At 51.2% G+C, this 27,843-nt stretch overlaps 1 protein-coding gene across 2 annotated transcripts in view; it reads left to right on the plus strand.

Annotated features, from left to right (window-relative positions):
* Positions 1-7,064: 7,064 nt before the first annotated feature.
* The window catches only part of BCAN (brevican), a 106,878-nt gene continuing 86,099 nt past the window's right edge, over positions 7,065-27,843 (plus strand). Inside the window, exon 1 of one of the 2 annotated variants that reach the window (XM_077258279.1) lies at positions 7,065-7,420. The gene's annotated coding sequence lies outside the window, so the exon portion shown is untranslated. The remainder of the gene's footprint in view (positions 7,421-27,843) is intronic. The other variant, XM_077258288.1, reaches the window with a different exon arrangement.

Below are 27,843 nucleotides of genomic sequence, written 5' to 3' on the forward strand. Positions count from 1 at the left end.
CGCCCACCAAATCGGAGGCCGAGGGTCCCCGCCCACCAAATTGGAGGCCGAGGGTCCCCGCCCACCAAATCGGAGGCCGAGGGTCCCCGCCCACCAAATCGGAGGCCGAGGGTCCTTGCCCACCAAATCGGAGGCCGAGGGTCCCCGCCCTCCAAATCGGAGGCCAAGGGTCCCCGCCCACCAAATCGGAGGCCGAGGGTCCCCGCCCACCAAATCGGAGGCCGAGGGGCCCCACCAACCAAATCGGAGGCCGAGGGGCCCCGCCCACCAAATCGGAGGCCGAGGGTCCCCGCCCACCAAATCGGAGGCCGAGGGGCCCCGCCAACCAAATCGGAGGCCGAGGGTCCCCGCCCACCAAATCGGAGGCCGAGGGTCCCCGCTCACCAAATCGGAGGCCGAGAGTCCCCGCCCACCAAATCGGAGGATAAGGGTCCCCGCCAACCAAATCGGAGTCCGAGGGGCCCCGCCAACCAAATCGGAGGCCGAGGAGCCCCGCCCAACAAATCGAAGGCCGAGCGGCCCCGCCCACCAAAGCAGAGGCCGAGGGGCCTGGCCCCGCCCACCAAAGCGGAGGCCGAGGGGCCCCGACCACCACATCGGAGGCCGATGGGCCCCGCCCACCAAAGCGGAGGCCGAGGGGCCCCGCCCACCAGATCGGAGGCCGAGGGTCCCCGCCCACCAAATCGGAGGCCGAGGGTCCCCGCCCACCAAATCGGAGGCCGAGGGTCCCCGCCCTCCAAATCGGAGGCCAAGGGTCCCCGCCCACCAAATCGGAGGCCGAGGGTCCCCGCCCACCAAATCGGAGGCCGAGGGTCCCCGCCCACCAAATCGGAGGCCGAGGGGCCCGCCAACCAAATCGGAGGCCGAGGGTCCCCGCCCACCAAATCGGAGGCCGAGGGTCCCCGCTCACCAAATCGGAGGCCGAAAGTCCCCGCCCACCAAATCGGAGGATAAGGGTCCCCGCCAACCAAATCGGAGTCCGAGGGGCCCCGCCAACCAAATCGGAGGCCGAGGAGCCCCGCCCAACAAATCGAAGGCCGAGCGGCCCCACCCACCAAAGCAGAGGCCGAGGGGCCTGGCCCCGCCCACCAAAGCGGAGGCCGAGGGGCCCCGACCACCACATCGGAGGCCGAGGGGCCCCACCCACCAGATCGGAGGCCGAGGGGCCCCGCCCACCAGATCGGAGGCCGAGGGTCCCCGCCCACCAAATCGGAGGCCGAGGGTCCCCGCCCACCAAATCGGAGGCCGAGGGTCCCCGCCCACCAAATCGGAGGCCGAGGGGCCCCGCCTACCAAATCGGAGGCCGAGGGTCCCCGCCCACCAAATCGGAGGCCGAGGGTCCCCGCCCACCAAATCGGAGGCCGAGGGGCCCCGCCCACCAAATCGGAGGCCGAGGGGCCCCGCCCACCAAATCGGAGGCCGAGGGGCCCCGCCCACCAAATCGGAGGCCGAGGGTCCCCGCCCACCAAATCGGAGGCCGAGGGGCCCCGCCAACCAAATCGGAGGCCGAGGGGCCCCGCCGACCAAATCGGAGGCCGAGGGTCCCCGCCCACCAAATCGGAGGCCAAGAGTCCCCGCCCACCAAATCGGAGGATAAGGGGCCCCGCCAACCAAATCGAAGGCCGAGGAGCCCCGCCCAACAAATCGAAGGCCGAGGGGCTCCGCCCACCAAATCGGAGGCCGGGGGTCCCCGCCCACCAAATCGGAGGCCGAGGGGCCCAACCCACCACATCGGAGGCCGATGGGCCCCGCCCACCAAATCGGAGGCCGAGGGTCCCCGCCCACCAAATCGGAGGCCGAGGGTCCCCGCCCACCAAATCGGAGGCCGAGGGGCCCCGCCCACCAAATCAGAGGCCGAGGGTCCACACCAACAAAATCGGAGGCCGAGGGGCCCCGCCCACCAAATCGAAGGCCGAGGGTCCCCGCCCACCAAAGCGGAGGCCGAGGGTCCCCGCACACCAAATCGGAGGCAGAGGGACCCCGCCCACCAAATCAGAGGCCGAGGGGCCTCGCCCACCAAAGCGGAGGCCGAGGGTCCCCGACCACCAAATCGGAGGCCGAGGGTCCCTGCCCACCAAATCGGAGTCCGAGGGTCCCCGCCCACCAAATCGGAGGCCGAGGGTCCCCGCCCACCAAATCGGAGGCCGAGAGTCCCCGCCCACCAAATCGGAGGCCGAGGGGCCCAGGCAACCAAATCGGAGGCCGAGGGGCCCCGCCAACCAAATCGGAGGCCGAGGAGCCCCGCCCACCAAATCGAAGGCCGAGCGGCCCCACCAACCAAATTGGAGGCCGAGAAGCCCCGCCCACCAAATTGGAGGCCGAGGGTCCCTGCCCACCAAATCGGAGGCCGAGGGGCCCCGCCAACCAAATCGGAGGCCGAGGGGCCCCGCCAACCAAATCAGAGGCCGAGGGGCCCCGCCCACCAAATCGGAGGCCGAGGGTCCCCGCCCACCAAATCGGAGGCCGAGAGTCCCCGCCCACCAAATCGGAGGATAAGGGGCCCCGCCAACCAAATCGGAGGCCGAGGGGCCCCGCCAACCAAATCGAAGGCGGAGGAGCCCTGCCCAACAAATCGAAGGCCGAGCGGCCCCGCCCACCAAAGCGGAGGCCGAGGGGCCCGGCCCCGCCCACCAAAGCGGAGGCCGAGAGGCCCCGACCACCACATCGGAGGCCGAGGGGCCCCGCCCACCAAATCGGAGGCCGAGGGGCCCCGCCCACCAAATCGGAGGCCGAGGGTCCCCGCCCACCAAATCGGAGGCCGAGGGTCCCCGCCCACCAAATCGGAGGCCGAGGGTCCCCGCCCACCAAATCGGAGGCCGAGGGGCCCCGCCCACCAAATCGGAGGCCAGGGGTCCCCGCCCACCAAATCGGAGGCCGATGGGCCCCGCCCACCAAATCGGAGGCCGAGGGTCCCCGCCCACCAAATCGGAGGCCGAGGGTCCCCGCCCACCAAATCGGAGGCCGAGGGTCCCCTCCCACCAAATCGGAGGCCGAGGGTCCACACCAACCAAATCGGAGGCCGAGGGGCCCCGCCCACCAAATCGAAGGCCGAGGGGCCCCGCCCACCAAAGCGGAGGCCGAGGGTCCCTGCACACCAAATCGGAGGCAGAGGGACCCCGCCCACCAAATCGGAGGCCGAGGGGCCCCGCCCACCAAAGCGGAGGCCGAGGGTCCCCAACCACCAAATCGGAGGCCGAGGGTCCCTGCCCACCAAATCGGAGGCCGAGGGTCCCCGCCCACCAAATCGGAGGCCGAGGGTCCCCGCCCACCAAATCGGAGGCCGAGAGTCCCCGCCCACCAAATCGGAGGCCGAGGGGCCCCGCCAACCAAATCGGAGGCCGAGGGGCCCCGCCAACCAAATCGGAGGCCGAGGAGCCCCGCCCACCAAATCGGAGGCCGAGGGTCCCCGCCCACCAAATCGGAGGCCGAGGGTCCCCGCCCACCAAATCGGAGGCCGAGGGTCCCCGCCCACCAAATTGGAGGCCGAGGGTCCCCGCCCACCAAATTGGAGGCCGAGGGTCCCCGCCCACCAAATTGGAGGCCGAGGGTCCCCGCCCACCAAATCGGAGGCCGAGGGTCCCTGCCCACAAAATCGGAGGCCGAGGGGCCCCGCCAACCAAATCTGAGGCCGAGAGGCCCCGCCAACCAAATCGGAGGCCGAGGGGCCCCGCCCACAAAATCGGAGGCCGAGGGTCCCCGCCCACCAAATCGGAGGATAAGGGGCCCCGCCCACCAAATCGGAGGCCGAGGGGCCCCACCAACCAAATCGGAGGCCGAGCGGCCCCGCCCACCAAAGCGGAGGCAGAGGGACCCCGCCCACCAAATCGGAGGCCGTGGGGCCCCGCCAACCAAAACGGAGGCTGAGGGTCCCCGCCCACCAAATCGGAGGCAGAGGGACCCCGCCCACCAAATCGGAGGCCGAGGGGCCCCGCCCACCAAAGCGGAGGCCGAGGGTCCCCGCCCACCAAATCGGAGGCCGGTCCCCGCCCACCAAATCGGAGGCCGAGGGTCCCCACCCACCAAATCGGAGGCCGTGGGGCCCCGCCAACCAAAGCGGAGGCTGAGGGTCCCCGCCCTCCAAATCGGAGGCAGAGGGACCCCGCCCACCAAAAGTAAGTGCGGCCCCAAAAGTAAGTGCGCCCCCGGGTGCAAAAGTAAGTGCGCCCCCGGGTGCAAAAGTAAGTGCGCCCCCGGGTGCAAAAGTAAGTGCGCCTCTGGGTGCAAAAGTAAGCGCGCCCCCGGGTGCAAAAGTAAGCGCCAACTTCCGTGGCTTTGTCCGGAGCTAATGTCCGGAGATAATGTCCGGAGCTAATGTCCGGAGATAATGTCCGGAGATAAGTGACGTCACCAGTGTCCTACACCCAGGCAGAGCACAGGGGCCCCAGGCAGCATATGGGGCCCCAGGCAGAGCACAGTGGCCCCAGGCAGAGCACAGGGGCCCCAGGCAGCATATGGGGCCCCAGGCAGAGCACAGTGGTCCCAGGCAGAGCACAGGGGCCCCAGGCAACCTATGGGGCCCCAGGCAGAGCACAGTGGCCCCAGGCAGAGCACAGGGGCCCCAGGCAGAGCACAGGGGCCCCAGGCAGCATATGGGGCCCCAGGCAGAGCACAGTGGCCCCAGGCAGAGCACAGGGGCCCCAGGCAGAACATGGGGCCCCAGGCAGAGCACAGGGGCCCCAGGCAGAGCACAGGGGCCCCAGGCAGCATATGGGGCCCCAGGCAGAGCACAGGGGCCCCGGGCCGCATATGGGGCCCCAGGCAGAGCACAGGGGCCCCAGGCAGCATATGGGTCCCCAGGCAGAGCACAGTGGCCCCAGGCAGAGCACAGGGGCCCCAGGCAGAACATGGGGCCCCAGGCAGAGCACAGGGGCCCCAGGCAGAGCACAGGGGTCCCAGGCAGCATATGGGGCCCCAGGCAGAGCACAGGGGCCCCAGGCAGCATATGGGGCCCCAGGCAGAGCACAGTGGCCCCAGGCAGCATATGGGGCCCCAGGCAGAGCACAGTGGTCCCAGGCAGAGCACAGGGGCCCCAGGCAGCCTATGGGGCCCCAGGCAGAGCACAGTGGCCCCAGGCAGAACATGAGGCCCCAGGCAGAGCACAGGGGCCCCAGGCAGAGCACAGGGGCCCCAGGCAGCATATGGGGCCCCAGGCAGAGCACAGTGGTCCCAGGTAGAGCACAGGGGCCCCAGGCAGCCTATGGGGCCCCAGGCAGAGCACAGCGGCCCCAGGCAGCATATGGGGCCCCAGGCAGAGCACAGGGGCCCCAGGCAGCATATGGGGCCCCAGGCAGAGCACAGTGGCCCCAGGCAGAGCACAGGGGCCCCAGGCAGAGCACAGGGGCCCCAGGCAGCATATGGGGCCCCAGGCAGAGCACAGGGGCCCCAGGCAGCATATGGGGCCCCAGGCAGAGCACAGCAATATTTTGGACCACTGTGCGGTGTTTCAGACCCCCTGTGTGATGTCTGGGGCCCTGCTCTTAAGTATATTAGAGATTAAAGTAACGTATATTAAAGTATATTATAGATCAAATTTGACACGTTTATGAGCACCATTGAGTGATATTCTCAAGAATTACATAATTTTTCAACATTTTATGGTTTCAAACTGTAAACACTCAGAGTTTTTTTTACTTCAAGCAGAAAACCTTAACGGTTCATAAAAAACTTGACTGTTCAGGATATGATAAAAGTCATAGTATTCTGAATCTTTAACTTATAAAGATACCTTTAAATGGGGTGATTATTGGTTCCAGAGAGGCTTTCGGCCGATAATCGTACACATGGCTGGTGACAGGACAATACAATATAAATGTTCAAAGGTAAACACTGATAACATTAAAATCTAATATATAATTGCCTAGAATACTACTTCCGGCAATTTGTGCCAACTTCCGTGGCTTTGTCCGGAGATAATGTCCGGAGATAAGTGACGTCACCAGCGTCCTACACCCGCTCAGGGTGGACAAAGATATACGCCTTCGTGGTGCGCGGCACTTTTCTGATTGGTTGCCGCCTGCCGCGAGCGACCAATCAGAAATGTGCCGTACTGTCAAGAATTGTCAAGAGCTGGTGAGTGCAGCCATTTTTTGTTCTTTCTTACTATTATTTATTAATTGTATTATTCTTACATTTGAATAAATAAAGTATATATGGATTCTAGACTCCCGATTCTTTAGAATCGGGCTGCCATCTAGTAGTAGTTATATTCTTCTACATTGGGAGCAGTATTATAGTAGTTATCTTCTTGTACACAGGAGCAGTATTATAGTAGTTATATTCTTGTACATAGGGGCAGTATTATAGTAGTTATATTCTTGTACATAGGGAGCAGTATTATAGTAGTTATATTCATGTACATAGGGGCAGTATTATAGTAGTTATATTCTTGTACATAGGGGGCAGTATTATAGTAGTTATATTCTTGTACATGGGGACAGTATTATAGTAGTTATATTCTTTTACATAGGGGGCAGTATTATAGTAGTTATATTCTTGTACATGGGGACAGTATTATAGTAGTTATATTCTTTTACATAGGGAGCAGTATTATAGTAGTTATATTCATGTACATAGGGGCAGTATTATAGTAGTTATATTCTTTTACATAGGGGGCAGTATTATAGTAGTTATATTCTTGCACATAGGAGCAGTATTATAGTTGTTATATTCTTGTACATAGCGGCAGTATTATAGTAGTTATATACTTGTACATAGGAGCAGTATTACAGTAGTTATATTCTTGTACATAGGGGCAGTAATATAGTAGTTATATTCTTGTACATAGCGGGTCAGATTTATAGCGGTGATATTTTAGTAGATAGTAAGGTATGCTTTCTGTCTTCCTGGCCTTCACCCAACTTTCCCAGAAAATAAACTGAAGCAGCATTGTCTTAATATTTAACCACTTCGTAAACTTCATGATATCTCCTTTTTTTTTGGCTGAGGATTTTATTGATTTTAAGGGGAATCACTCTCGAAATTCTCAGGTATGTTTGTTTTGCCGTCGTCATCATGTGCACCGTCCCAGACCGACCTCATCCATCATTTCTGCTGCAAGAATCTCCGCAGTTTGTGTGAAGTCTAATGAATCAGCATGGAAGACATTGATTGAAGAAACTGCTAATTCCATCCCGAATATCACCCTTCCCTCCCCAAGATCCCCTCCTCCTGCACCCGGTGCCCCCTCTGTTCCCACCCAAGCTGACGAAGGTAGAAAGGGGCAAGTGCAGCAGCGAGTCGGAGCCAGGAGGGTTTTCCGTAGAGATCAGCAGCAGCAGCAGGAGAGGCGGTCGCACTGAGCATCCTGTAACACTAGATCCTGGCTCCGCTGCATTCACCTCCGCATTGCCCCAACTGCAACATCCTCCCAAGGCTGCACCATACTCACTTGCACCCATTCCTCCTCAGGACCTGGAGACAAGTAAGTGATCTCACCGCACACATCTGCCTTGGATAGTTAGGGGAGCTGAGTGTGTCAGATGTAGCAGAGCCGAGGTTGTCATTGATTATAGGGACACTACTACGTTGTCTGTGCGGATCAGTGGGGCTGCAGACAATCCTACTGCATCGTCTGAACTTAGAGAGGTTCAAAGGTGCACAAGCCGGGCATGACACAATCAGCTCTGCTACATCTATAGGGCGGAATAGGTACAAGTTTCCAGGATCTGGATTCTACTTTATTAAGTTGTATTCTGCAGACGGGGTTATGTAATGGGAGGATGTGGAGGCCGTCAGGTGAGATGGACAGAAGAATAGATGGGACATGTTATTCTATGGGGTGTTATCTACTAAATTGTATGAGATTCTATGGACACACACACGCACACACATATGCACTCACATATCCACTCACATACACACACACAGACATGTCCACTCACATACACACATATACACACACACACATACATATTCACATATACACTCACATACACACATATACACACACATATCCACTCACACACATACATATCAACTCACACACAGACATATCCACTCACATACACACACACACACACACACATATACACACACATACATATTCACATATACACTCACATACACACACATATCCACTTACATACACACACATACACACACATATACACTCACATATCCACTCACACACATACATATCAACTCACACACAGCCATATCCACTCACATACACACACATATCCACTTACATACACACACATACACACACATATACACACACATATCCACTCACACACATACATATCAACTCACACACAGACATATCCACTCACATACACACACACACACACACACACACACACATATACACACACATACATATTCACATATACACTCACATACACACACATATCCACTTACATACACACACATACACACACATATACACTCACATATCCACTCACACACATACATATCAACTCACACACAGACATATCCACTCACATACACACACATATACACTTACATACACATATACACACACAGACATACACACTCACACAAACATATACCTTCACATGCACACCTACACACATACTGTACATACACATTTGCTTGCACACATACACACTCACACACTCACGTACACATATACACTTACATACACACTCACACACATATACACACATACACACTCACAAACACATATACCTTCCCATGCACACATACACACGCACGCATACATACACACACACACTTACATACACATACACACTTACATACACACACATATACCTTCACATGCACACATACACACATATACATACACACGTACACACATATGTATATTCACACATACACACTTACATACACACTCAAATACACACATATTCACACATACACACACACACACATATACTGTACGTACAAACATACACACACATATACACTTACATACATACACACACATATATACACATATGTATATTCACACATACATACTCACACATATATATATACACACATACACTTACATACACATATATGCACACTCACATGTATATATATACACATACACACAAATGTGTACATACACATTCATACATGTACACACCTACATACACACACATTTACAAACACATGCACATGTACAGACACATACACACATATAGCACATGCATATACACAAACACATTCCTACATACACACACATTCATATGTGCACAAGCATACATACATACTGTACATACATACACACACACACATATATACATACAGAAACATATACATGCACACATACAAGGATACACATAACATTTGGTATTCTAGTGACTTTCCCTCTTGCGTGAGTATATTTGGCTCTTACTCCTAATTTGACCTGTATATGTGAGAAGCAGCCACATTGCCTCTTTCCATTCTTAGGAAGGTCCATCACGCATGAACCTATGGAAGTCTAAGGATTCCTGGGGGCAGCAGCGGGGGCCAGCATAGCCAGAATCTCCTCTACAGACAGCTGTTTGCCTCTCATCAGTGTACAGCAGAGTCTTGCAGACTGTGTGCGACGCCCTTGAGGCAACGTACCAGGTCATGTGATCAGTCATAAAAGAAACTTAATAGTATGGGCAAAAATGGAAAAAAAAGTCAGGGGGACTTTACAGGGAGTATCTTCTTATGTGCGTCTACTGTGCATGCAGCAGTGAATGCGATCAGTGCATGGTTGGCTTACTCTGCTTCTTTTAGCACAAACTGCAGCCTGAAAAAATAGTGACCACTGAACACCAGGTATATTCTACTCTCCTGGACCACCAGGGATACTCTGCTGGACCACCAGGGATATTCCACTGTGCTGGACCACCAGGGATACTCTACTCTGCTGGACCACCAGGGATGCTCTACTCTGCTGGACCACCAGGGGATACTCTACACTGCTGGACCACCAGGGGATACTCTACTCTGCTGGACCACCAGGGATATTCCACTCTGCTGGACCACCAGGGATATTCTACTCTCCTGGACCACCAGGGATATTCTACTCTGCTGGACCACCAGGGATATTCTACTCTGCTGGACCACCAGGGATATTCTACTCTGCTGGACCACCAGGGATATTCTACTCTGCTGGACCACCAGGGATATTCCACTCTGTTGGACCACTAGGGATATTCTACTCTCCTGGACCACCAGGGATATTCTACTCTGCTGGACCACCAGGGATATTCTACTCTGCTGGACCACCAGGGATATTCTACTCTGCTGGACCACCAGGGATATTCTACTCTGCTGGACCACCAGGGATATTCCACTCTGCTGGACCACCAGGGATATTCTACTCTCGTGGACCACCAGGGATATTCTACTCTGCTGGACCACCAGGGATATTCCACTCTGCTGGACCACCAGGGATATTCTACTCTGCTGGACCACCAGGGATATTCTACTCTGCTGGACCACCAGGGATATTCTACTCTGCTGGACCACCAGGGATATTCTACTCTGCTGGACCACCAGGGATATTCCACTCTGCTGGACCACCAGGGATATTCTACTCTCGTGGACCACCAGGGATAATCTACTCTGCTGGACCGCCAGGGATATTCTACTCTGCTGAACCATCAGAGACATTAACATCAACTCCAACAATAGACTAACTAAACACTTTACTACCACCAAAAGTAATATTTCAACTCTCTAGACATAATTATGTTACCCTTAGTCCCTAGCCCACCAGGATGATTTAGTATAAAAATAATATATCAAGCATCACAATAGTATATAATTATTAGTGTTAGTATGAATATTTTACTAACCCCCAACCACACATGCAATATTATTAGACCACTGGACCACCAGGGATACTATCACCTAATGATAACAATTCTACAGAACATCTTGGATATTAGGGAAAAACAGAAACCACTGGGTTATCAGTATGGATCAGAGTGTGTGATCGGAGTGGGTACAGGAGGCCCCCGAAGTGCCCTCAGGGGAACTTTACACTGTTTCATCTCACTGACACACGCCCGTCTCTGCACAGACAGGAATGTGCGATGGATGTTCACAAATCTGTGTTATATTTTTGAGAATGTTTCTAAATGAGCAATAGACCTTTGTATGTATGTTCTATTCATATACTAGATGACTATAGCAGTGTCCGTGCCCATAGAGTGCTCCCTATGGGTACTGCTATACTGTGCTTACAGGGGGGCTGGGAGTATACAATAAGGACACACAGCAGGACCGACGGTATCGTTCATAGTAGTACTGGATGCTGGACCTCAGTCAGAAATAGCACACAGTATACTTCTGTTAGGACAGTGACACAGGAAAGCCCAAATAGCCACATAACTGCCATATACTAGCCATATACTAAACTATACACCAAACAAGTCATTTATAATGCCATCTTATATCAGTGCTATGTAGCAATGCTAAATCGTGATGTTATATTAGTCTTACATAGTAGTGCCATACGGTATATTAGAGGTGACGTTACATTAGTGTTATATAGTAGTGTCATACGGTATATTAGAGGTGATGTTACATTAGTGTTATATAGTACTGCCATACGGTGTATTACTTACTGCTATGTAGTGGCGCCATAGGGCATATTAGAGGTGATGTTGCAAAGGTATTATATAGTAGTGCCATAGGCTATAGTAGAGGTGATGTTACATAATTGATACGGTATATTAGAGGTGACGTTACATTAGTGTTACATAGTAGTGCCATACGGTATATTAGAGGTGACGTTACATTAGTGTTATATAGTAGTGTCATACGGTATATTAGAGGTGATGTTACATTAGTGTTATATAGTACTGCCATACGGTGTATTACTTACTGTTATGTAGTGGCGCCATAGGGCATATTAGAGGTGAAGGTTGCAAAGGTATTATATAGTAGTGCCATAGGCTATAGTAGAGGTGATGTTACATAATTGATACGGTATATTAGAGGTGACGTTACATTAGTGTTATATAGTAGTGGCATACGGTATATTAGAGGTGATTTTACATTAGTGTTATATAGTAGTGCCATACGGTATATTAGAGGTGATGTTACATTAGTGTTGTATAGTAGTGCCATACGGTATATTAGAGGTGACGTTACATTAATGTTATATAGTAGTGCCATACGGTATATTAGAGGTGATGTTACATTAGTGTTATATAGTAGTGGCATACGGTATATTAGAGGTGATTTTACATTAGTGTTATATAGTAGTGCCATACGGTATATTAGAGGTGATGTTACATTAGTGTTGTATAGTAGTGCCATACGGTATATTAGAGGTGACGTTTAGTGTTGAGCGATACCGTCCGATACTTGAAAGTATCGGTATCGGAAAGTATCGGCCGATACCGGCAAAGTATCGGATCCAATCCGATACCGATACCCGATACCAATACAAGTCAATGGGACTCAAGTATCGGACGGTATTCCTGATGGTTCCCAGGGTCTGAAGGAGAGGAAACTCTCCTTCAGGCCCTGGGATCCATATAAATGTGTAAAAGAAAGAATTAAAATAAAAAATATCGCTATACTCACCCTCCGACGCAGCCTGGACCTCAGCGAGGGAACCGGCAGCGTTGTTTGTTTAAAATTCGCGCTTTTACTTGGTTACGTGAAGTCCCGGCTTGTGATTGGTCAGGGCGGCCATGTTGCCGGGACGCGGACCAATCACAGCAAGCCGTGACGAAATTACGTCACGGCTTGCTGTGATTGGTCCGCGTCCCGGCAACATGGCCGCCATTAACCAATCACAAGCCGGGACGTCACGGGAGGCTGGACACGCGCCCATTTTAAAATGGGCGCGTGTCCAGCCTCCCGTGACGTCCCGGCTTGTGATTGGTTGCGCCGCGGTCAACCAATCACAAGCCGGGAGGCTGGACACGCGCGCATTTTAAAATTTTAAAATGGGCGCGTGTCCAGCCTCCCGTGACGTCCCGGCTTGTGATTGGTTGCGCCGCGGTCAACCAATCACAAGCCGGGAGGCTGGACACGCGCGCATTTTAAAATTTTAAAATGGGCGCGTGTCCAGCCTCCCGGCTTGTGATTGGTTGACCGCGGCGCAACCAATCACAAGCCGGGACGTCACGGGAGGCTGGACACGTGCCCATTTTAAAATGCGCGCGTGTCCAGCCTCCCGTGACGTCACGGCTTGTGATTGGTTAATGGCGGCCATGTTGCCGGGACGCGGACCAATCACAAAGCCGGGACGTAATTTTAAAATCCTTAAGGACCTGAAATTACGTCACGGCTTGCTGTGATTGGTTGCGTCTCCCATGTGACTGCGACGCAACCAATCACAACGCCGGAACGTAATTTAAAAATCCTGAAGGACCTGAAATTACGTCACGGCTTGCTGTGATTGGTTGCGTCCCGGTCACATGGGCGGCACGCAACCAATCACAAGCCGGGACTCACGTAAAGGAAAGAAAAGCGCGAATTTTAAACAAAGAACGCTGCCGCTTCCCTCGGTAAGGTGCAGGCTGCGTCGGAGAGGTGAGTATAGCAATATTTTTTATTTTAATTCTCTCTTTTACACATTTTTACATTAATGTTGTTTCGATACCGATACCCGATATCACAAAAATATCGGATCTCGGTATCGGAATTCCGATACAGCAAGTATCGGCCGATACCCGATACTTGCAGTATCGGAATGCTCAACACTAGTGACGTTACATTAATGTTATATAGTAGTGCCATACGGTATATTAGAGGTGATGTTACATTAGTGTTATATAGTAGTGGCATACGGTATATTAGAGGTGATTTTACATTAGTGTTATATAGTAGTGCCATACGGTATATTAGAGGTGATGTTACATTAGTGTTATATAGTAGTGCCATACGGTATATTAGAGGTGACGTTACATTAGTGTTATATAGTAGTGCCATACGGTATATTAGAGGTGATGTTACATTAGTGTTATATAGTAGTGCCATACGGTATATTAGAGGTGACGTTACATTAGTGTTATATAGTAGTGCCATACGGTATATTAGAGGTGACATTACATTAGTGTTATATAGTAGTGCCATACGGTATATTAGAGGTGACGTTACATTAGTGTTATATAGTAGTGCCATACGGTATATTAGAGGTGACGTTACATTAGTGTTATATAGTAGTGCCATACGGTATATTAGAGGTGACATTACATTAGTGTTATATAGTAGTGCCATACGGTATATTAGAGGTGACATTACATTAGTGTTATATAGTAGTGTCATGCGTTATATTAGAGAAGATGTTACAAGTGCTTCTCACAAACTAGAATATCATCAAAAAGTTAATTTATTTCAGTTCTTCAATACAAAAAGTGAAACTCATGTATAATATAGAGTCATTACAAACAGAGTGATCTATTTCAAGTGTTTATTTCTGTTAAAGGGAACCTGTCACCCCCAAAATTGAAGATGAGCTAAGCCCACCAGCATCTGGGGCTTATCTACAGCATTCTGTAATCCTGTAGATAAGCCCCTGATGTATCCTGAAAGATGAGAAAAAGAGGTTAGATTACACTCACCCAGGGGCGGTCCGATCCGGCGCCTCCTATCTTCATAGGATGACGTCCTCTTCTTGTCTTCGTGAATACAAGAAGAGGACGTCATCGTAAGAAGATCAGAGGCGTCAGACCGGACCGCGACGCCCATCGGATCAGAGCACAGTGGGATCGCCCCTGGGTGATTTTACATTAGTGTTATATAGAATGCTGAGGATAAGCCCCTGATGCCGGTGGGCTTAGCTCATCTTCGATTTTGGGGGTGACAGGTTCCCTTTAATGTTGATGATTATGGCTTACAGCCAATTAAAACCCAAAAGCCATTATCTCAGTAAATTAGAATACTTTATTACCCCAGCTTGAAAAATGATTTTAAAATCCGTTATGTTGGCCTACTGAAATGTATGTTCAGTAAATGCACTCAATACTTGGCCGGGGCTCCTTTTGCATAGGTTACTATGTAAGTGCAGCGCCCCAAAGTCCTGGTCGTTGCAGTGATGTCGCTCTGCCGCTAAGGGGAGTGATGTTACGTCTGATTGCACTAAAGGAGTTCACCTGACCAGGTATCACACACACATTACATTTCACACTCCGGCCACCAGGGGGAGTGGTTCTATCTAGTAGGCCACTCCTCACACTCTGGTATAACTGGGGGTTGGACAGGAAGTTAGGGAGAAAGCAGCCCGAGTGAGTTCGGGAGAGGACCTGTCAGGGGTGGGATCCTGACAGCGGCCTAGCGAAAAGGACAGATCGTTACGGAGCCGTGCTTGAGTGATATAGCGGCAGGCTTCTTAGACAGGACACGAAGTGAGGTTTATTGTGGAGAAGTGAGAAGCGAGATCACAGTACAAAGGAGAATAGAACCAGTAGGAGTCGTGCCTTAAGATCGTGGCAACATCCTACTGAGGCGCATAGCTGGTGGCCGGGGCACCGAGGAAGTTACAGACTCTACACATTACTTCGTACTACGGCAGGACAGTTAACTTCAGGTTGGTTGTCTCACCCTTTTTCACCTAACGAAGACAACGGAGGCAATTGTGGGAGAGGGGCGTCTCTAGGGTCCCAAAATAACTCCAGGCCCACCCCGTCATACAGGTGCATCCTAGCCATATCATCTGAGGGACGGAGAGAGAAAGAACATCAGAAACAGACACAACAGTTGTGAGGACTATCCCGTGGTGCTCAGCAGGGAGGTACTACAACACACAGGCGCTAGAAGGTAGGCACTGATTTCCACCTGCAAAGGGAACTCTGGATGTGCCTTCGGACCGGCCGGTCTCAGCCAGCCCTGTTAGCAGTACTCTGGATTGCGGACCCTGAAGCCTTCAGTAAAGAGGTAAAGAGACTGCAACCCTGTGTCCTCGTTATTCATCGCGACTTGCACCACGCACCGCCATCACACCTTTCATTGGACGCCCCTTAGCAGGGTCACGGACCAGGTCTAGCCACCGTGACAACCCCAGGACCGAGACCGAGAGGCCCGATACTGAGTACCCCGCGGCCCTGCGTCTGGGGGCGCTCCAACTTGGCGTTACGAACAGGATCTACTTAAGCCTGAAGAGTCAGGTCATGTGTGCCTTGGAACTGTGTCTGAATTGTGCTTGAACCGTGATTTATTGCAAAGACTGTGTATTGTCGCTTGCCGCCAAAAGTGCCCGCCAAAATCCGCCATAGCTTCGTGGGCGGAGCGAGAAGACGCGGTGAGGTGCCAACTCCGGAAGAGGAACCCCGACTTCCACCAGGTTAGCAGAGGGGAGGAGCGGCCATGTCTGATTCGGGAGAAGTGGAGGCGGCGGCCGCAGCCGCAGGGGCACCTCCAGGCCCCACAGTAGACGCAGCTGCAGGCCTTGTATCACCGCCAGATGCCGCAGAGCTTGCCGCCCCTTCAGCCCGCCGGATACCGCCGCGGCTACAGCAGCCATCATGCCCTTCTCCATGCCGTACCTACCCAGAGCAGCCTGGCTCCCGCGATACTCTGGAGAATCCCATACATTAACTGACTTTAAAGAAGGGATTTGCAGCCTGCTCGAGTTTTATCCCTTGACGGAGCCTCAGAAAGTCCATATGATAACCGGCCAACTCTTTGGAGCGGCTCTGAGAGAAGTGAAGTCCTGGCCCGTCGCGGATAAGAGAACTGCACAGCAGGTCTTTGCAAAGCTCAAAGCCACCTTTGACACCCGCACCGCTACGGAAATTAAATTGACGTTCTATAGGTGCAAGCAGAGGCCGCAGGATAGCTTACGGGACTATGCCCTCAATCTCCAGGAGGCACTGCGGGCCATCAAGCAGAGTGACCCAAACAGCATGCAAGATGAAGATAAATTCCTGAAAGAGCGGTTCATCGAGGGGCTCCTGTGCAGTTACCAAAGGGCCCAGCTATACTTCCTGGCCATGCAGAATCCAGACCTGACTTTTGCGCAATTCAAAGACAAAGCCATCCAGGCGCTGCCAGAGCGACAGCCCAGCCGTGCCATACTTCCCAGGCGTCAAGCCCTCACGTACCACCAGGAGGTGGCGCCAGAAGCAACCGTCTCCGCTGAGGCCGATGCCCAGACCCTGGTAGATGATTCCCCTGCAGGACTGCGCCTTCAGATGCAGGAGCTGACCAGGAGCGTTGCTGCCCTAGCCCGGACCGTCCAATCCCTGCAGGAGGCCCCCAAGGAGAAGATCCAGCTGGCTTCCAGACCGGAGGATGTCCCCTGGCAGCGACAGAGGAGGGTTCCGTCGACCAGAGGTAGAGACGATGATCGTTTTCATCGGGACGGACGACCTATCTGCCGCCGCTGCCCCCAGGTGGGCCATCTTGCCAGGTACTGTCATTTAAACGAGCAACCCCTGGGGCAGAGGGCCAACCCCCAGGAGTAGGACGGTCAGGCCCGCAAAGTTGGAGAGCCAAATACATCGGAGGGTGGCCAGTTCTCCCCATCGTGATCGACGGTATCCCCATGAACGCTTTGCTGGATACCGGTTCCCAGGTGACGACTATGCCTTACATCCTTTATAGACGTTATTGGGAGGACACCGACATTACTCGTGGCCCCGATGATGATTTCACCATCAAAGCCAGTAATGGTCAGCCATTGCCACAAGTGGGGTATAAAGAGGTCACCATCAAAGTGGGGCGGGTAGAATTGGAGGCCCAAGGGATTGTAATTGTTGATATTGACCGCCGAGAATGTAATCCCATGATGACCATTGGTACTAATGTCGTAGAAAATTGTCTTGCAGAAGTTATTGTTTTGTTACAGCAGGTAGCAGAAACAGCTGGCTACAGTGAACAACGCGCCCTGCAGAAGGAAATCAGGGCTCTGATGCAGAGACAGCAGGTGGAGCTGACTGGAGGTGAAATTGGTCGTTTCACAGTGAGTGATTCAAACCCCATTGCGATACCCCCCAGGAGTGAAATGTTGATATGGTGTCGGGCAGCCATAGGCCTCAGGGGTAAAGACTATCAGGCCCTGGTAGAACCCATATATTCAGATAATAGGCCTACCATCCTGACAGCCAGAGGGGTGGTTGACGTCCGCAAGGGGAGGGTGCCAGTACGTGTCCTTAACTGTGGGGAGGAGGAAGTCCATCTAACCAAATATGCCAAACTTGCCAAACTGTTTACTGTCAATAATAGTGTGATACAGGCACCCGGACCCTTGGTCCCGTCCAATCCGGCGGGGAACAACGGTTCTGCAGGGCAACTGAAAGATTGGAGTCGGGAATTGCACATGGGCACTGACTCTACCCCACCTCACCAGAAACATAGGGCCTACAGGGTGGTTCATGAATACGAGCGGGTATTTAGCAAACACCCCCTAGATTTTGGGCAGGTAAAAGGGATTCAACATCATATCCCCACAGGAGATCATCGACCCATAAAAGAGAGATACCGTCCTGTACCCCCAGCTCATTATCAGTGTGCCAAAGACATGTTGCGAGAGATGAAGGAGGCTGGGGTAGTGAGGGATAGTTATAGCCCCTGGGCAGCTCCGTTAGTCCTCGTTAGGAAGAAAGATGGCACAATGAGGATGTGTGTTGATTATAGGCAGCTAAATCGCATTACACATAAGGACGCATACCCACTGCCCAGGATAGAGGAGTCCCTGGCTGCTTTAACCCCTTACTGACATCGGACGGGATAGTACGTCCGATGTCAGCTCCCCTGCTTTGATGCGGGGCTCCGCGGTGAGCCCGCATCAAAGCCGGGACATGTCAGCTGTTTTGAACAGCTGACATGTGCCCGCAATAGCGGCGGGTGAAATCGCGATTCACCCGCCGCTATTAACTAGTTAAATGCCGCTGTCAAACGCAGACAGCGGCATTTAACTACTGCATCCGTCCGGGCGGCCGGATATGAGCGCATCGCCGACCCCCGTCACATGATCGGAGGTCGGCGATGCTTCTCCATTGTAAGCATAGAGGTCCTTGAGACCTCTATGGTTACTGATCACCGGTAGCTGTGAGCGCCACCCTGTGGTCGGCGCTCACAGCACACCTGATTTTCTGCAACATAGCAGCGAACAGCAGATCGCTGCTATGTAGCAGAGGCAATCGTGCTGTGCCTGCTTCTAGCCTCCCATGGAGGCTATTAAAGCATAGCAAAAAAAGTTAAAAAAAAGTTTAAAAAAATGTGAAAAAGATAAAAAAATATAAAAGTTTAAATCACCCCCCTTTCGCCCCAATCAAAATAAATCAATAAAAAAAAATCAAATCTACACATATTTGGTATCGCCACATTCAGAATCGCCCAATCTATCAATAAAAAAAAGCATTAACCTTATCGCTAAACGGCGTAACGAGAAAAAAAATCGAAAAGCCAGAATTATGTTTTTTTGGTCGCCGTGACATTGCATTAAAATGCAATAACGTGCGATCAAAAGAACGTATCTGCACCGAATTGAAATCATTAAAAGCGCCAGCTCGGCACACAAAAAATAAGCCCTCAACCGACCCCAGATCATGAAAAATGGAGACGCTACGACTCGAGTATCGGAAAATGGCACAATTTTTTTTTTTTTAGCAAAGTTTGGATTTTTTTTCACCACTTAGGTAAAAAATAACCTAGTTATGTTAGATGTCTATGAACTTGTAATGACCTGGAGAATCATAATGGCAGGTCAGTTTTAGCATTTAGTGAACCTAGCAAAAAAGCCAAGCAAAAAACAAGTGTGGGATTGCACTTTTTTTGCAATTTCACCGCACTTGGAATTTTTTTCCCGTTTTCTAGTACACGACATGGTAAAACCAATGATGTTGTTCAAAAGTACAACTCGTCCCGCAAAAAATAAGCCCTCACATGGCCAAATTGACGGAAAAATAAAAAAGTTATGGCTCTGGGAAGGAGGGGAGTGAAAAACGAACACGGAAAAACGGAAAATCCCACGGTCATGAAGGGGTTAAAATCTGCTAACTACTTCTCCACCTTGGATCTCACCAGTGGGTACTGGCAGGTTCCCGTGGCAGAGGCGGACAAGGAGAAGACGGCCTTCACGACGCCGATGGGTCTCTGCGAATTCAACTACATGCCCTTCGGATTGTGCAATGCCCCGGGAACGTTCCAGAGGATGATGGAGTGCTGTCTGGGACATAAGAACTTTGAAACCGTGCTACTATATGTGGACGATGTCATTGTCTTCTCCAAGACCTATGAAGACCATCTGAAGCACCTGGCCGAGGTGTTTGAAGCCCTGTCCAACTTTGGCTTAAAGGTGAAACCGTCCAAATGCCATCTGCTAAAACCCAAAGTGCAATACCTGGGCCATGTGGTGAGTGCTGAAGGAGTGGCCCTAGACCCCTACAAGGTTACGGTGATCAAAGACTGGAACGACGGACTGGAGAGATCCTTCTCTTGTTTAAAGTCGGCGCTGACGGGAGAAGAGGTACTGGCCTACCCTGAATATGACCAACCGTTTGTATTGTATACGGACGCCAGCAACGTGGGGTTGGGAGCCGTGCTGTCCCAGGTCCAGAAAGGCAAGGAAAGAGTAATCGCTTACGCCAGTAGGAAGCTTCGCCCCACTGAAAGGAACCCTGACAACTACAGTTCCTTTAATCTGGAGTTCCTTGCCGTTGTCTGGGCCGTGACAGAGAGGTTCAAACACTACCTGGCCTCAGCAAAATTCACCGTCTTCACGGATAATAATCCGCTAATGCATTTGGTCACAGCGAAACTCTGTGCCTTGGAGAAGCGGTGGATGGCCCGGTTGTCCAATTACGACTTCACCATCAAGTACCGGGCAGGGCACAAGAATGCGAATGCCGATGCATTGTCCCGAATGCCCCACTTGCCCGAAACGGAGGAATATCCAGAAGCGGTAGAGCTGCCCGCTTTCCATCGCCTCAAGGCCACCCAGTGCTCCCATCAGGTGGAGAACAGGCGCAAGAATAAGCGGGGTGCCCCGTTGAATCCCCTGCCCCATCATGGGTGGGCAGAGAACCAGGATGGTGACCCTGCAGTCCGTCGGGTGAAAGAGCTCCTGACGCAGGCAGGTTTGCATCCCGGCCCAGATGACCCACCAGAGGCATTACAATTGTGGAAGGAGAGGGGCAGACTGTTTATTCACGATGGTAAGCTGTGCCGGAGGAGCATTGACCCACGCACTCATGAATTGGTATGGCAGATCGTGGTCCCAAGACAAGATGTGCCAATGGTCCTGGGAGCGTACCACGATGGGGCAAGACACTTCGGGTGGAGGAAGCTGGAGAGGCTGCTCCGAGGGAGGTTCTACTGGATTGGTATGAAGAAAGCCATCGAGAAGTGGTGCCAAGAGTGTGGCCCATGTAGCCTACGCCGGAAGGATCATGACAGCCAGCGGGCTCCCTTGCAGCCCATCATCACCAAACGGCCGCTCGAACTGGTCGTGCTGGATCACGTGAAGTTAACACCCAGGCGGTCAGGCTATATCTACGCTCTCACCATCGTCGTAGTCGTTCCGGTCAAAGACCTGACGGATAGAACAGCCGCCAAAACCTTCCAGCAGTACTTCTGTCGACCCCATGGGTATCCGGAGAAGGTACTGACCGATCAGGGGCCAGCATTTGAAGCGGAAGTGTTTCAGGAGTTCTGCAATCTGTATGGATGTAAGAAGATCAGAACCACGCCATACCATCCACAAACCAACGGGATGTGCGAGAAGATGAACCAGGTGGTGATCGACTTGCTGAAGACCTTACCTGTGGAGGAACGGCACTTGTGGCCCACAAAGTTACCAGACTTGGTGGATATGTATAACCACATCCCGGTGAACTCCACCAACTGCACTCCAGCGTACCTGATGCGAGGAAGGTCTAGCAAGTTACCTGTGGATCTGGACATGGGGGTCCTGACCCCTGAAGATATCTCTCTAGATGCGGACTGGGATACAGAGAGGCAGCAAAGGTACCGCAAGGTGCAAGAGTGTGTGGAAAGAAGTCTCGCCCAAGCCCGACAAAAACAAGAAAGGGATTACAACCAGCATGCTCCTGTGACCCCCTTGCCACCCGGGGAGCAGGTACTCAAACGGAAGCGGAGACTACACAAGCTTGATGATCAATGGGAAGCGGAGCCATATACCATCCTGCCATCTGATTTCGACAATATAAAGGTCTGTCTCATCAGCAAAGATGGAGGAGAAACCTCAACGGCAGTATCCAGAGACCACCTTAAGATATGCCCTGATAAGCTGAGAGATGGGGAAACAGACCCCGGGACGTCTCTACCCATAGAAGAGGAGAAGATGATACACACTGTTCTTGGCGATTTCCCCCAGTCTTGGACTCAAATAAACCAGGCCATTGTGGTACCTGTCTTAACATTTTGTCAACTAACACCACCAGAACTAAATGTGGAGCCAGGTCACCCAGACCCGCAACCACAGCGAACCCCACCGGAGGATGCTATGCCAACCGTTGAACCGGCAAATCCTCCCTCTGCTATCGGTGAATCTGCCATACCCACCGGTGGTGAAAGCGGCCCTGAGAGCTCCAGTCTGCCAGTGCTACCCAGACTCACTAGAAGTGTAGCTAGAAGGCAGTGCACTACACCAGCGGTAGCAGGTATAGCGGGCCCTGTTAGGTCAATAGCAACCCCTGCGCTGCGGAGGTCTACACGCAGCACCAGGAATCAAACTCCACTTCGCTACAAAACTTGGAGATACTAATGATAGCTGTTATTTGGTTAAAAGTGTTTGTGTAAATATCTTTGTTACAAGTTTAATACAATGGACAATGGAGTATGGACGGTGAATTGCTCCAAAACTTTCAAAAGGGATCCCTTTGTTTACCCGGGATCCCTGCTGTTTTAAGTTTACACCCACTGAACTGGGAGTCATGAACTGTGCATGACCGAAACTTTCGCAACGTTCAAGTGTTCTCACCTCCCATAAAGGGAAGCACTGCTATATTTACTTGTTCATAGTGTTTAATTGTTTATAGTATTTCAAAATTTTATGTGTTTTCTGCTAACATGTATTGTTCTTATTTTCCCAGTCCGGGAGTACTGGATTTAACCGGGGGGGGGAGTGCAGCGCCCCAGAGTCCTGGTCGTTGCAGTAATGTCGCTCTGCCACTAAGGGGAGTGATGTTACGTTTGATTGCACTAAAGGAGTTCACCTGACCAGGTATCACAGACACACTACACTCCACACTCCGGCCACCAGGGGGGTGGTTCTCTCTATTAGGCCACTCCTCACACTCTGGTAAAACTGGGGGTTGGACAGGAAGTTAGAGAGAAAAGAGCCCGGGAGAGTTCGGGAGAGGACCTGTCAGGGGTGGGATCTTGACAGCGGCCTAGCGAAAAGGACAGATCGTTACGGAGCCGTGCTTGAGTGATATAGCGGCAGGCTTCTTAGAAAGGACACGAAGCGAGGTTTATTGTGGAGAAGTGAGAAGCGAGATCACAGTACAAAGGAGAATAGAACCAGTAGGAGTCGTGCCTTAAGATCGTGGCAACATCCTACTGAGGCGCATAGCCGGTGGCCGGGGCACCGAGGAAGTAACAGACTCTACGCATTACTTCGAACTACGGCAGGACAGTTAACTTCAGGTTGGTTGTCTCACCCTTTTTCACCTAACGAAGACAACGGAGGCAATTGTGGGAGAGGGGCGTCTCTAGGGTCCCAGAATAACTCCAGGCCTACCCCGTCATACGGGTGCGTCCTAGCCATATAATCTCGGGGACGGAGAGAGAAAGAACATCAGAAACAGACACAATAGTTGTGACGACTATCCCGTGGTGCTCAGCAGGGAGGTACTACAACACACAGGCGCTAGAAGGTAGGCACTGATTTCCACCTGCAAAGGGAACTCTATGTCTCAGCCAGCCCTGTTAGCAGTACTCTGGATTGCGGACCCTGAAGCCTTCAGTAAAGAGGACAACTCTGTGTCCTCGTTATTCATCGCAACTTGCACCAAGCACCACCATCACACCTTTCATTGGACGGGGTCACGGACCGGGTCTAGCCACCGTGACAACCCCAGGACCGAGACCGAGAGGCCCGATACTGAGTACCCCACGGCCCTGCGTCTGGGGGCGCTCCATATGCAGATTGCGGCATGCAGTGACAAGAGGCAGAGCAAGGGTTATCAAGATGTAACAATTTGATAAACAAGGTATTCACTCCTCGCAGGGAGGTTAATGGTTAAAGGAGGGATAATAGGGGTAACAACTGTAAAACAATAGCAGTCCAAGGAAAGAACCTATCATGTCCTGTATGGTCCTCTGCAGCAGATGATCCCGCAGGAGGAAAGGTTGTAGAACAGGCAATGTCCTCAGATGGGGTCCTTTAAGCGATGGTCCATCTTCTGGCGGCAGCGGTCAGTCTTCGGTACCTTCCGCTGAGCCACTAGCCCATAAGCACGTATGGCCGAAGCAATCAAAGCCGTGGCACTCTCAGAGTCAAACATAAACAGGAGGGAAGCGAGTGGCAGGTTAGGCCGCAAAAGTCTGTCCTGTACTCCGCCTTCTCGCCTCTGCACAGGCGCGGTACTCACAGTCACTGAGTGCACGGCACTTCTGTCTCTGGCAGCTACTGAGCGCGCAGTACTTCCCTCTACAGCGGTCCCACTGGAGGTGGCAGGGCCCAAACAGCGCAGCCCATCGTGGCATCGGTGCTCAGGGGATGGAGCACGCTGCTCAACCGGCCCCGCGCTGCTGCAGATTCGCGCCAAACTGCCCATGGATGCACGCGCTTTTCTTTTTAAGCTGCCCGTCCTACCCGGGTCATGGGAGGCAGCCTCAACAGTTCCAGACCAGGCTCAGTACAGGTATCCGTGGTCCAGTCTACCTCCTTACAACTACATCAATGCGGCGTGGCATAGAGGCGATCAGCCTGTGGTACTGCTGAGGTGTTATGGAAGCCCTGGTTGCTTTGATAGCAGCCTTCAGCTCCTCTGCATTGTTGGGTCTGGTGTCTCTCATCTTCATCTTTACAATACTTCATAGATTCTCTATGGGGGTAAGGTCAGGCGAGTTTGCTGCCAATCAAGCACAGTGATACTGTTGTTTATAAACCAGGTATTGGTACTTTTGGCAGTGTGGACAGGGGCCAAGTCCTGCTGGAGAACGACATTTCCATCTCCTAAAAGCTTGTCGGAGGGAAGCATGAAGTGCTCTAAAATTTCCTGGTAGACAGCTGCGCTGACTTTGGACTTGATAAAACACAGTGGACCTATACCAGCAGATGACATGGCTCCTGAAACCATCAATGATTGTGGAAACTTCACACTAGACCTCAAGCAACTTGGATTGTGGCCTCTCCACCCTTCCTCCAGACTCTGGGACCATGATTCCCAAATGAAATGCAAAATTTACTTTCATCTGAAAACAACACCTTGGACCACTGAGCAACAGTCCAGCTCTTTTTCTCCTTGGCCCAGGTAAGGAGCTTCTGGCATTGTCTATTGGTCATGTTGAGTGGCTTGACATAAGGAATGTGAAACTTGTAGCCCATGTCCTGGATACGTCTGTGTGTGGTGGCTCTTGAAGCAATGACTCCAGCAGCAGTCCACTCCTTATGAATCTCCCCCAAAGTTTTGAATGGTCTTTTCTTAACAATCCTTCCAAGGCTGCGGTTATTCCGGTTGCTTGTGCACCTTTTTCTACCACAGTTTTTCCTTCCACTCATCTTTTCATTAATATGCTTGGATATAGCACTCTGTGAACAGCCAGCTTCTTTAGCAATGACCTTTTGTGGCTTCCCCTCCTTGTGGAGTGTGTCAGTGACTGCCTTCTGGACATCTGTCAGGTCAGCAGTCTTCCCCATGATTGTGGAGCGACTGTAACACAGTAAGGGGCCTTTTTAGATGCTTAGGAAGCCTTTGTAGATGTGTTTTTGTTAATTATTCTAATCTATTGACGTAATGACTTTTGGGTTTTCATTGGCTGTAAGCCATAATCATCAACATTAACAGAAATAAACACTTGAAATAGATCACTGTTATGATCCTTAGTGGTTGAGGATCACAAATAACTCCAGCTAAGTAACAAACATAGGACAAGCTCTAGGGAGGTGGCAAACTGGACTGACCGCAAATCTGAACTTATCCAAACACACTAGAAGTAGCCGGTGAACGTGCCTAAAAAATCCTAGACGTCTCGAGCCAGCCTGAGGAACGAACTACCCCTAGAGAGAAAGAAAGACCTCTCTTGCCTCCAGAGAAATAATCCCCAAAGATATAGAAGCCCCCAACAGATAATAACGGTGAGGTAAGAGGAAGGCACATACACAGGGGTGAAAGCAGATTCAGCAAATGAGGCCCACTAATACTAGATAGCAGAAAATAGAAAAGGGAATCTATGCGGTCAGTAAAAAACCCTTACAAAATATCCACACTGAGATTTCAAGAACCCCCACACCAACTCACGGTGTGGGGGGAGAAACTCAGTCCCCTAGAGCAACCAGCAAGCGAGGAAATCACATTTTAGCGAGCTCGACTAAAAACTTAATAAACACTGATAATCAAAAAATGATCAAACAAAAACTTAGCTTGTCTTGGAGAGACTGGGAGCAAGGTAGACACAAGGAATCTGAAGAGCACTGAATACATTGATAGCAGGCAAGGAACTGAGTATCCAGGTGAGCTAAATAAGAAACCAACCAAGGATAACGAACCAGCTGATGCTGCAACCTGCAGAAAGACAACACTACACAGTACCGCTTGTGACCACTAGAGGGAGCCCAAAAATAGAGTTCACAACAGATCACGCTGTAAGGACTCTATATAATATAGGAGTGTCACTTTTTGTACTGAAGAATTGAAATAAATTTACTTTTTGATGATATTCTAATTTTGTGAGAAGCACCTGTATATTAGTGTTATATAGCAGTGCCATACGGTATATATGAGAGGTAATTTTACATTAGCGTTATAGTAGCGCTACATAGTAGTGTCTAGAACATTCTACTGCCTCCTCCTGTCTAATGATAATAATTCCAGAGTAGATAAAAGAGTAGGACGCCAACAAGACAGAAAAGTTGTGTCTAGCTCACACCCCATTTCCCCGGGGTGCTGCCATCTGATTATTGGGACTTGATTAATAATTCAAGAAATGTTTCCATCTCATAAGTCACAACAAATATATAGTCATCGTCCTGAACTGAAGCCAGAACTAGCGCACAGGGAATCGGGTTACAGCAATTCAATTAATTAACATGATACATTTTATTTGCTTTCACATCTTTATGTTTCATTGCCTGAAGCCAAGGGCGCGCATCAGTGTGATAGAGGTGGAAAAAGAAAATTGTAGTTCCCTGTGGCTTAAAATTCTGCACTGATTAATTTTGTGGATCAGAGTGCAATTTTTAAAAGGTCTGTAAGTTCCTTAAATACAGCCACCACTAGGTGGCGCACACTCTAATTTATCTCCATGTTAAGTCTGCACTCACTGAGCTCCCTCTGGTGTGCAGTTCTGAGTGGTGCGTGCAGCAGTTATCGTGCTGACTACAGGGTTGACTTACTTGGGTTCTTTTGGCACAAACTGTAGACCAAAGACTTCAACCCGAGAAAGTAGTGACCACTGGACACCAGGGATATTATTTCCCATTAGGCCACCAGTGCTATTATCAACTCCAACACTAGAAATGACTAAACATCTATAGTATTAAACTGATTGTTTCCACCAAGGATATTATTTACCCCCAAGTCAAACAGCAATGACATCATTATCCACTGGACCACCAGGACAATTTTTTATTATAAATGATTATTACCCCTGACACCACAAAGAATATTATTATTAATACTGTTAGTTTGAATATTTTAATAACACATAACAGCAAATAGAGACATTTTATTGGGCCACTGGACCACTAAAGACAATAATAACAAGTTGGACCACCAGGACTGTCAACTAGACAACAATCTAAAGGTTTTCTTAGTTATCAGGGAATAACAGAAACCACTGAACCACAAGCAGCGATGGAAT

The sequence above is a fragment of the Ranitomeya variabilis genome, chromosome 1 (genome assembly GCF_051348905.1).
Source record: "Ranitomeya variabilis isolate aRanVar5 chromosome 1, aRanVar5.hap1, whole genome shotgun sequence".
Classification (NCBI taxonomy): Eukaryota; Metazoa; Chordata; class Amphibia; order Anura; family Dendrobatidae; genus Ranitomeya; species Ranitomeya variabilis.